The 12,487-nt window shown below is 48.4% G+C and overlaps 1 protein-coding gene across 1 annotated transcript in view; it reads left to right on the forward strand.

Moving 5' to 3' along the window:
• Positions 1-6,611: 6,611 nt before the first annotated feature.
• The window catches only part of ACSF3 (acyl-CoA synthetase family member 3), a 72,853-nt gene continuing 66,977 nt past the window's right edge, over positions 6,612-12,487 (forward strand). Inside the window, exon 1 of the mRNA XM_089692391.1 lies at positions 6,612-6,746. The gene's annotated coding sequence lies outside the window, so the exon portion shown is untranslated. The remainder of the gene's footprint in view (positions 6,747-12,487) is intronic.

A 12,487-nucleotide genomic window follows, 5' to 3' on the forward strand; every position in this document is an offset into this window, starting at 1 on the left:
AACGGTGCACTGTGCCAAGTCCTCGCTCATCTGCTGCTGACACATGCTTTGGTAACTCAGGCAGTTTTCTTCTCACAATCAGATTTCCACGTTGATACACACAACAGGGGCTGGGAAAAACCCCGGCGTCCCCACGGGGAACAGCTGATGCCGGGGAATTCCATCGCGCTTTGCGGCCAATGTGATAACGGGAGCCGTGCGCCAACTGCAGTTATGTACATTCATATCGCAGGGGAGCATGCCAACGCACAAGGCCGAAGCCTGAAGAAGCTCGGGTCCTGGAGGCCTGAGGTGACCTCTAGTATCATTCTGTGCTTTACAGCAGATTGTGTATTTATTGATTTATTTATTACAGGTATTTACAGTGAAGGAAATGTGTATTTGCCCCCCGGCTGATAATGAATGTTCGCCCCTCACACAGAAATGATCGGTCTAACAATGGAATGTTCGCCCCTCACACAGAAACGATCGGTCTAACAATGGAATGTTCGCCCCTCACACAGAAATGATCGGTCTAACAATGGAATGTTCGCCCCTCACACAGAAATGATCGGTCTAACAATGGAATGTTCGCCCCTCACACAGAAATGATCGGTCTAACAATGGAATGTTCGCCCCTCATACAGAAATGATCGGTCTAACAATGGAATGTTCGGTGTAACACTGAGAGACAGAATACAACAACAAATTCAGCAGAAATGCGTCTAACAAATGATGACTGATCTGCATGTTCATGAGGGAAAGAAGGATTTGATCCCCTATCATTCAGCAGGATTTCTGGCTCCCAGGTGTCTCTCATACAGGTAACAAGCTGAGATTAGAAGCAGTCTCTTAAAGGGAGTGCTGCTAATCTCATTGTGTTACCTGTATAAAAGACACCTGTCCACAGGAGCCATCAAACCATCAGATTCCAAACTCTCCACCATGGCAAAGACCAAAGAGCTGTCCAAGGATGTCAGGGACAAGATGGTAGACCTACACAAGGCTGGACTGGGCTACCAAACTATGGCCAAGCAGCTTGGTGACAAGGTGACCACAGTTGGTGCAATCATTCACAAATGGAAGAAACACAAAACAAGTGTCAGTCTCCCTAGGTCTGGTGCACCATGCAAGATCTCACCTCGTGGGGTGTCAATGATCATGAGAACAGTGAGGAATCATCCCAGAACTACACGTGAGGATCTTGTCAATGATCTCCAGGCAGCTGGGACCACAGTCACCAAGAAAACAATTGGTAACACACTACGCCGACAAGGACTGAAATCCTGCAGTGCCCGCAAGGTCCCTCTGCTCAAGAAAGCCCATGTCCAGGCCCGTCTGAAGTCTGCCACTGAACATCTGAATGATGCAGAGGAGGACTGGTGGGAAGTGTTGTGGTCAGAGGAGACCAAAATCCAGCTCTTTGGCATCAACTCAACTCGCTGTGTTTGGAGGAGGAGGAATGCTGCCTATGACCCCAAGAACACCATCCCAACTGTGAAACATGGTGGTGGAAACATTCTGCTTTGGGGGTGTTTTTCTGCTAAGGGGACAGGACAACTGCACTGCATCAAAGGGACGATGGACGGGGCAACGTACCCTCAAATCTTGGGTGAGAACCTTCTTCCCTCAGCCAGGGCATTGAAAATGGGTGGTGGATGGGTGTTCCAGCATGACAATGACCCAAAACACACGGCCAAGGCAACAAAGGAGCGGCTCAAGAAGAAGCACATTAAGGTCCTGGAGTGGCCTAGCCAGTCTCCAGACCTTCATCTGATTGACACTACGCCGACAAGTATATAGCGCCAACAATATACACAGCACTTCACATGCTGTACATTCCAACCAGTCCCTGCCCTCGAGGAATTTACAATACCCCACATATGACGGCCAATTTAGACTGGAGTCGATTAACCTACTAGCAAGTCTTTGGAGTACCTGAAGATCAGAATACCGGGAGGAAACCCATGCAAAACAAAGGGAGAACAAGCAAACTCCATGCGGGTAGTGTCCAGGCTGGGCTTCAAACCGAACACCCCAGTTCTGCAAGGCAGAAGCTCTATGAACAGTGTAAGCAGGTGCTTATGGGGTACCCTTGAATGTGTTCATGCGGTAAATTGGCTGCATTATAAAGTTTGTTTAGGCTGCCCAGGATGGGAAGGGGTTAACTAAGTCTCAGACCCTTCCCGAGTATTTTTGGGTCCTTCCCTCTTTTGTGGACCAATAAAGGGAGAGGTTGATAGGTGAGAGGTCAGAAGAACCCACATGGGAATGGAAGGGAAGGCCTGATGGACGATGTAGTCCTCTTGGGAATGCATGACCCCCTTCTGGTGGGTCAACCACTGGGAAGCTTTACCTGGAGCCAGGACACTGCCTACAATGGACTTGGGGGACTCTTACCCAAGGAAGGTATGACCTGGGCAGCCTGCACTAGATAGGTATGAATGTTATGAGGGATGCATGTTATGCCGCTGGACCAGTACTGAATAGTCAGTAAAGTGTTTTGGAGCGCCGAGCTTCAAGCTACAAATCCCTCCAGTGTGAATGCAGCCTAACTGTTCTACGTCCGGTCTGAATTTACTCCAAAGGGGTGCATGAAGGTTCATGGTTTATCCCAAAGAACAGGACCTATTAGATACATTCGGGGGTGACGAGGAAGAACTAGAGGGCCATCACTAGGGTTTAACCCGACGGAGGAATTGGTTGGAAGTCATATAGTTGCTGTGGGTAACTAGGACTGGTGGGAAAGTAAAAGCAGCCAGACAATGGAAGAGTAGGGCTGAGCATGGATGGAGTCTTCTGGTTGGCAAGGGGGTCGGTGTTCTGACTCCCAACCTTGCGGTCCATGCCTCTGGAACATCTGGGACCGAACCTGTGGCACAGAGACCCCATGTACCTAGCCACAGGCATGGGAGAGACGAAGGACCTAATTAGTACACGTATAAAGGTCTGCGCTTAGAGCATGGTGGGACCCCTACTCTGTTACTGGAAGTGAGGTGACAGGAAGCTGGACTGGGGCCCAGGCTCAGTGGTGTCCCCCTCTAAATCCCCCCTTCATTCTGAAAGGCAAGGTGTAAAGTGTTACATGATGGAGCGTTTCACAGCACGGAGCCTCAAGTTTATTGTACGGCTGCACAAGGTGAACGGCTCACTTCTAGTTCACATGACCGTGGTCCCACCTAGCATTAGTGAAGGTGCTCATGAAAGAGTCCCCCCCACACTTGTAGGGCGAGTTGACCCCGCCCACAACCAAACCACTGTCCTCCCCAGTGGGCCTAAACATCTGAAACGGGTCTGCAAGTGTTTGTGTTGTCCACAACAGCTACAATTGATAGTTTTCCTCATTGAGCATCTTGTGGACAGACACTAAAATCTTAAAACCGGCATCTAACTTTCTTGAACCCTTCCCGTGGTCGACAGAACCTCACTGTCCCTGGCTTCTGAGAAATGTAGACCGCCTCCTAATCCGGGCTGACTGGGAACCCTTCCCGTGGTCGACAGAACCTCACTGTCCCTGGCTTCCGAGAAATGTAGACCGCCTCCTAATCCGGGCTGACTGGGAACCCTTCCCGTGGTCGACAGAACCTCACTGTCCCTGGCTTCCGAGAAAAGTAGACCGCCTCCTAATCCGGGCTGACTGGGAACCCTTCCCGTGGTCGACAGAACCTCACTGTCCCTGGCTTCCGAGAAATGTAGACCGCCTCCTAATCCGGGCTGACTGGGAACCCTTCCCGTGGTCGAGAGAACCTCACTGTCCCTGGCTTCCGAGAAATGTAGACCGCCTCCTAATCCGGGCTGACTGGCTCCCCAAATCTGCAATAGATGGCTGCTGCATCGTAACATCCACTTTCAGGAAGGAGATCCAGAGATTAATATTTAAAAACAAAAGCAGTAATTAATATAAATAATACAGATAATTAAATAATTAATAACACATTCAGATAGTTCATATTTACACGCCACGTACCCGGAACACACAGAATTCTGTCTTCTCTGCCGTTATCTGAAATATCGGTGAACGAAAGGACAATCATCACCACAGCGTGTAAAACGGAGGATTGCTACAATCACATTCGAATGCCCGGGCTGGCAATGTGTACATAGAGATATATATATACACGACTCGGACCAAAGTCTGTAGGTGCCACGGCTGCGGGATCCCCGGGGAAGCTGGAAATCTCGATTGTAGGCACCGGTACTCCAGTGATCCCTACTAGCTTCCAGGTCTGGTGCCGAATGACTGCCCTGCTTGACTGTGAACACAGGAGGTCATTCGCTCGGCACAGGCACCATTCACAGAACAATTGGCGCTTTTTTTAATGAACACAAAGTGTTTTCTGATTGGATGAGATAGACATCACTGCCCTGCCTCGCCCAACCAGTGAGGGCTTTGCATTCACCTTCTTGTCACTGCCGTTGTAAATTTGACCCCAGTAATCATTAGAAAATGGAATGGATGTGCCGAAAATTCACATTTTTCAAAAGAAGTTCTACAAGTGGACATAAATGGAGACGGCCACGTCTCCATCCAAGTCTCAATCCACGTCTCATCCATGTCTCCGTCCACATCACCATCCTCGTCTCCATCCACGTCTCATCCATGTCTCCATCCACATCACCATCCTCGTCTCCATCCACGTCTCATCCATATCACCATCCTCGTCTCCATTCATGTCTCATCCATGTCTCCATCCACATCTCATCCACGTCTCATCCACATCTCATCCACGTCTCATCCAAGTCTCCATCCACGTCTCATCCAAGTCTCCATCCACGTCTCATCCAAGTCTCCATCCACGTCTCATCCAAGTCTCCATCCACGTCTCATCCAAGTCTCCATCCACATCTCATCCATGTCTCCATCCAAGTCTCATCCACGTCTCCATCCACATCTCCATCCAAGTCTCATCCACATCTCATCCAAGTCTCCATCCAAGTCTCATCCACATCTCCATTCACATCTCATCCACATCTCTATCCAAGTCTCATCCACGTCTCCAAGTCTCATCCACGTCTCCATCCAAGTCTCATCTATGTCTCCATCCACGTCTCATCCAAGTCTCATCCACATCTCCATCCAAGTCTTCATCCACGTCTCATCCAAGTCTTCATCCACGTCTCCATCCAAGTCTCATATATGTCTCCATCCACATCTCATCCACATCTCCATCCAAGTCTCATCCACATCTCTATTCACATCTCATCCACATCTCCATCCAAGTCTCATCCACATCTCATCCACGTCTACATCCACATCTCATCCAAGTCTCATCCACATCTCCATCCAAGTCTCATCCACATCTCCATCCACGTCTCATCCATGTCTCCATCCAAGTCTCATCCATGTCTCCATCCAAGTCTCATCCATGTCTCCATCCACGTCTCCATCCACATGTCATCAACGTCTCCATCCATGTCTCCATTAATGACTCATCCACGTCTCCATCCAGGTCTCATCCAAGCCTCTATCCACATCTCCATCCACATCTCATACACGTCTCCATCCACTTCTCATCCACATGTCATCAACATCTCCATCCAAGTCTCCATCCACGTCTCCATCCACATCTCATCCAAGTCTCCATCCACGTCTCCATCCACGTCTCCATCCACATCTCATCCAAGTCTCCATCCAAGTCTCCATCCACATCTCATCCACGTCTCCATCCAAGTCTCATCCACGTCTCCATCCAAGTCTCATCCACGTCTCCATCCAAGTCTCCATCCACATCTCATCCAAGTCTCCATCCACGTCTCCATCCACATCTCATCCACGTCTCCATCCAAGTCTCATCCACGTCTCCATCCAAGTCTCCATCCACATCTCATCCACGTCTCCATCCAAGTCTCATCCACGTCTCCATCCACATATGTTCCCATCTAATTACTAATGTTAGCAGCACAAGGATTACAAATAGTTAATGTTGATGCAGAGAGTGAAGTTCTACTTTAACTACATGATATTGTCCCAAGTATTGCCCGCGCCCGGGGCAAATGAAGTGAATGAGGTAAGGAAGGTGAATGAAGTGAATGAGGTAAAGGTGAATGGGGTAAGGAAGGTGAATGAAGTGAATGGGGTAAGGAAGGTGAATGGGTGAATGAAGTGATGAGGTAAGGAAGGTGAATGGGGTAAGGAATGTGAATGGGTGAATGAGGTAAAGGTGAATGGGGTAAGGAAGGTGAATGAAGTGAATGGGGTAAGGAAGGTGAATGGGGTAAGGAAGGTGAATGGGTGAATGAAGTGAATGAGGTGAACACCTTATAATGACAATACGAACGATGATTCCCAGGAAGGAGGCCATGTCTGGAGGTCAGTCAGAAGTACAGGGAGATCTGGGCGGAAGAGTCTCTCACATATGGAATTCTGGCACAGCTGATTGGTGGCATTACGTGAAGTGGGAGGGACAGCCTGCCGGGAAACAGATGATTGGTGACATTACGAGAGGTAGGAGGGACAGCCGGTCGGGAAGACAGCTGATTGGTGACATTACGTGAGGTGGGAGGGACAGCCGGCCGGGAAGACAGCTGATTGGTGACATTACGTGAGGTGGGAGGGACAGCCGGTCGGGAAGACAGCTGATTGGTGACATTACGTGAGGTGGGAGGGACAGTCGACATCTCAGACTCAGCTCTGTATACAGACCGTTGATCTCCTGGCGTGCTGCACGCTGATTGGCCAGCGCTGTCCGGGCGGAACGCTGAGCTCCTTCTCCTGTTTCCGGGGGACGGGTGCAGTGACGGACCGTCCCCCCAGTGACAGGCGGAAGGTGAGTGGTGGAAGGAGAAGACACACAGTCCGGCTGTGCTCCGTGCAGGGATGGAGGGATGTGGAGGAGAGATGTGTGAGGGGCTGTACTGGGGGGGCCTCTAGTGTCAGCACAGAACTGGAGGGGGCAGTACAGGGGACCAGGCCGGTCACTGGTGGGGGGAGGGGGTATATAGGAGGAATAGATCTTCCATGTTGGTTTCCAGATTTCTGTGTGCACTGTACATGCTGACCGCACAAGGCACAGAGGTCATACCGAGGTCAGAGGTCATACCTGGGTCAGAGACTGGAGCGCTGGGCAGTGGAGGGGGCGGCTGGCTTAGGCTCTCAGTAGCTTGCTGATTGGCTGAGCCAGGTGCTGCTCCAGACTCTGGGGTGGATCCCGACTTTAAAGTCGGGATCTTATTCCAGCCTGGATTGACTGAGTGACGTCATCCCGCCATCTGATCGCTGACCCTGGTATGACCTCTGCTCCTTGTGCTGTCAGTGTGTACAGTGCACACAGGAATCTGGAAGCCAACATGGAAGATCTATTACTGAGTGACGTCATCCTGCCGTCAGCTGAAAATGGGTCATGTGAGTGCAGAACAAACATCCAAGAAGAAGAGTACATCCAAAAGTGCTTGGCCTGTACTTCTCCTTTAACCCGGATTTCATACACAATCAAGTGGCTGCATCCTCCGGGACTGTCCTGAAAACCGACAGGCAGACCCATGCTTGTCAGGGGGAGGAGTCCCGATTACCTCCACAGCCCCCGGTAATAGTGCGAGCAGAGGGGGCGGAGCACAGAGCCGGAGGGGGACAGTCTCTGAGTGATCCGGAGGTGTCTGACCTCTGACCCCGATTTGACCTCTGTGCCTTGTGCTGTCAGTGTGTACAGTGCACACAGGAATCTGGAAGCCAACATGGAAGATCTATTCCTGAGTGACGTCATCCCGTCAGCTGAAAACGGGCCACGGGAGTGCAGAACGAACTGCACTCCTGGGATCCACAAAAGTACAGCCAAAAGAACTTTGCTGCACTCCGGGACTGTGCCGAAAACTGACAGGCAGACCCATGTTTGTCAGGGGGAGGAGTCACGGTTACCTCCACAGCCCCCGGTAACAGCGGATAAGTTCAACTTTAGGAACCTGTTACATTCACCCGTTTTTAGGGTGGAACATGTAATGTGTTCCCAATGCTGCAGCCACGCCTGCCGCCCCCCTCCCTCTGACAGATAATACAGGGAGAAGTTTCCCCGTACTATGTGTCAGATTTGAAAACAGCATGGCTCCGCCCACACGACCGCATCATTCATTCACGGACTTCTGTGAATGAATGAACTGCAACTCCTGACAGCCTTAGCAACTGTGTGCTTGTAGCTTTCAATGAACTACCACGGCGCTGTGGAGCGATGTGGCAGTTTCTTGAAGCTTCCTGTCAGAATATCTGCTTATCCGTACATCCAGTACACCCTGTACATCCCCGTACATCCAGTACACCCTGTACATCCCCGTACATCCAGTACATCCCCGTACATCCAGTACATCCCCGTACATCCAGTACATCCCCGTACATCCAGTACATCCCCGTACATCCAGTAACCATGTACATCCCCGTACATCCAGTACATCCAGTAACCCTGTACATCCCCGTGCATCCAGTACACTCAGTACATCCAGTACACTCAGTACATCCTGTACACTCAGTACATCCAGTACACTCAGTACATCCAGTACACTCAGTACATCCAGTACACTCAGTACATCCAGTACATCCCCGTACATCCAGTACATCCCCGTACATCCAGTACATCCCCGTACATCCAGTACATCCCCGTACATCCAGTACATCCCCGTACATCCAGTACACTCAGTACATCCCCGTACATCCAGTACACTCAGTACATCCCCGTACATCCAGTACACTCAGTACATCCCCGTACATCCAGTACACTCAGTACATCCCCGTACATCCAGTACACTCAGTACATCCCCGTACATCCAGTACACTCAGTACATCCCCGTACATCCAGTACATCCCCGTACATCCAGTACACTCAGTACATCCCCGTACATCCAGTACACTCAGTACATCCCCGTACATCCAGTACACTCAGTACATCCCCGTACATCCAGTACATCCCCGTACATCCAGTACACTCAGTACATCCCCGTACATCCAGTACACTCAGTACATCCCCGTACATCCAGTACATCCAGTACATCCCCGTACATCCAGTACATCCCCGTACATCCAGTAACCCTGTACATCCCCGTACATCCAGTACACTCAGTACATCCAGTACACTCAGTACATCCAGTACACTCAGTACATCCAGTACACTCAGTACATCCAGTACACTCAGTACATCCAGTACACTCAGTACATCCAGTACATCCCCGTACATCCAGTACATCCCCGTACATCCAGTACATCCCCGTACATCCAGTACATCCCCGTACATCCAGTACACTCAGTACATCCCCGTACATCCAGTACACTCAGTACATCCCCGTACATCCAGTACACTCAGTACATCCCCGTACATCCAGTACACTCAGTACATCCCCGTACATCCAGTACACTCAGTACATCCCCGTACATCCAGTACACTCAGTACATCCCCGTACATCCAGTACATCCCCGTACATCCAGTACACTCAGTACATCCCCGTACATCCAGTACACTCAGTACATCCCCGTACATCCAGTACACTCAGTACATCCCCGTACATCCAGTACATCCCCGTACATCCAGTACATCCCCGTACATCCAGTACATCCCCGTACATCCCCGTACATCCAGTACATCCCCGTACATCCCCGTACACCCTGTACATCCCCGTACACCCTGTACATCCAGTACACCCCCGTACACCCTGTACATCCCCGTACACCCTGTACATCCCCGTACACACTGTACATCCCCCTACATCCAGTACATCCCTGTACATCCCCGTACACCCTGTACATCCCCGTGCATCCAGTATACCCCTGTACACCCCCGTACATCCAGTACACCCCGTACATCCAGTACACCCTGTACATTCCCGTACATCCAGTACACCCTGTACATTCCCGTACATCCAGTACACCCTGTACATTCCCGTACATCCAGTACACCCTGTACATTCCCGTACATCCAGTACACCCTGTACATCCCCGTACATCCAGTACACCCTGTACATCCCCGTACATCCAGTACACACCCTGTACATCCCCATACATCTCGTACATCCAGTACACCCCCGTACGTCCAGTACATCCCCGTACATCTCGTACATCCAGTACACCCCCGTACGTCCAGTACATCCAGTACATCCTCGTACGTCCAGTACATCCTTGTACGTCCAGTACATCCTCGTACATCCAGTACACCCCCGTACGTCCAGTACACCCCCGTACATCCCCTACACTCCGTACATCCAGTACACTCCGTACACTCCATACATCTCGTACACCTTGTACATCCAGTACACTCCGTACATCAGTACACTCCATACATCTTGTACACCTTGTACATCCCGTATACCTTGTACATCCAGAACACTCCATACATCCAGAACACTCCGTACATCCAGAACACTCCGTACATCCAGAACACTCCGTACATCCAGAACACTCCGTACATCCAGAACACTCCGTACATCCAGAACACTCCGTACATCCAGTACACTCCGTACATCTCGTACACCCAATACATCCCGTATACCTTGTACATCCAGTACACTCCATACATCCAGTACACTCCATACATCTCGTACACCCAGTACATCCCGTATACATTGTACATCCAGTACACCCCGCAGATACTCTGACAGGTCTGCAGGAGACCTGCATGGCATCAGCAATCTACTAATCATCGGTGCAATGCTTTCCAGACTGCTTTGATCAAAAATAATAAATGCACTTTTTTTTTACCTGCAAGAAAATGTGCACTTATTATTTTTGTCCAAAAGCTGAACTTATCCTTTAAAGTTAATAAAAATAAAATTCTGTTCCAAAAAGCATCTGTCATTTCTACATATTTTGTGCTTTTTATCAGTAAAGGTGTAAACCAAACTGTATTTCAATTGGCCCATTAACAGTGTTGTTTCTTTAATGTTACTAACGAGATAAATGGAAGAAAAAAAACATAAAGTAACTATAATTCTCCAAAGCCAAGAGTTACTTTTATGATATCCAGATATAGAGAACGGAGCAAAATGAAAATGACTTTACAGGCATCTATGTCCGGAAGACCACAAATCTGCACTCCTGTGACCTACAGGAGAAGTACAGCCGGCTTTACTTCTCCTTTAAGACCACAAAAATATATAAAAACAATTTTATTTTCAATTCTTAAAAAAATAGATAAAACAGCATACATATAGTATACAAATGGCCAATAGCTTCATCAAACAATCAACATTAATTACTGCATCATTCTAGTAGAGATAGATATATATAGTCCCCTTAGATATAGAACGCCCAACGCGTTTCAATTCATTAAGAATCTTCTTCAGGGGTTATGATGCAGAAGAAGTTTCTGAGAGATAAAAACATATACATGAAATAACATACACCGAATATATAGTATATCCATATACTATATCATACACAATTGGTAATGAAAAGAAACAACAAAACTTACAAAACCATTCTGAGTTTCCTGTAGAAATTCGGCTCTGTAATGATGAATGGTTTTGTAAGTTTTGTTCTTTTTTTTCATTACCAGTTGTGTATTATACAGGGCAGCACAGAGGCTAAGTGGTTAGCACTTCCGCTTGGCAGTACTGGGGAACACCGATCGTTGTACGGGACCTCTGTGTGAGGTCCTGATCATGTGATTACTGATTGGCCAATCTGTGATCACATGAAGAGTAGTAAGCAAGATGTCACTTCTGACATCTTTGCTTACTACGTGTGAAATCTGTGAATGATCACAGAGATCACATAGTACAGGGCCATTCACAACAGCCTTGTACCATGTGACAAGCTGTGACCAATCACAGCTCTCACAGTATTTCTCAATGGCTGCAGGAATGCAGCCAGAGAGAAGGAGAAATGATTCCTCTTACAGCCTTTATGGGTGTAAAAGCAATCAGTGTAAAAAAAAAAAAAATCATCACCCCCCACAAGTAGTACAGTGTCACTATGGTGACACTGTACTGCTAGTGTGACAGTGGGAAAAAAAACATAAATAATATGAAGAAATTAAATAAAAATGTAAAGAAAAATTTTAATTTTTGATGATAAACTAATTTGGGTTATTTTTTTTTTTTACTAAAAAGATAACTGAATAAATTGTGGCCAAGATTTATGAAGAAATATTATTTGTTTACAAAATTTTATAAGAAAAACAATTTTTTTTCAAACATTTTTGGACTTTTTCACTTGTATAGCAAAAAAAAAAAAATAAAAATCCCAGTGGTGAATAAATACCACCAAAATAAAAGTTTTATCTGTCTCAAAAAATTTCTAAAAAACTCATATGGATACAGTGTTGCATGACCGCGCAATTGTCATTCAAAGTGTGATAACGCTGAAAATTGGGCTGGAGAGGAAGGGGGTGAAAGTGTCCGGACTGGAAGGAGGGGGGGGGGTGTCTGGACTGGAAGGAGGGGAGGGGGGGGGGGTGTCTGGACTGGAAGGGGGGAAAGCGTCCGGACTGGAAGGGGGGGTAAAACTGTCCGGACAGGAAGGAGGGGGGGGGGGAAGTGTCCGGACTGGAAGGGGAGGAAAGCGTCCGGACTGGAAGGGGGGTGAAAGCGTCCGGAC

Source organism: Staurois parvus, unplaced genomic scaffold (genome assembly GCF_062004578.1).
Source record: "Staurois parvus isolate SC_StPar_1 unplaced genomic scaffold, SC_StPar_1.0 ptg000584l, whole genome shotgun sequence".
In the NCBI taxonomy this organism is placed as follows: Eukaryota; Metazoa; Chordata; class Amphibia; order Anura; family Ranidae; genus Staurois; species Staurois parvus.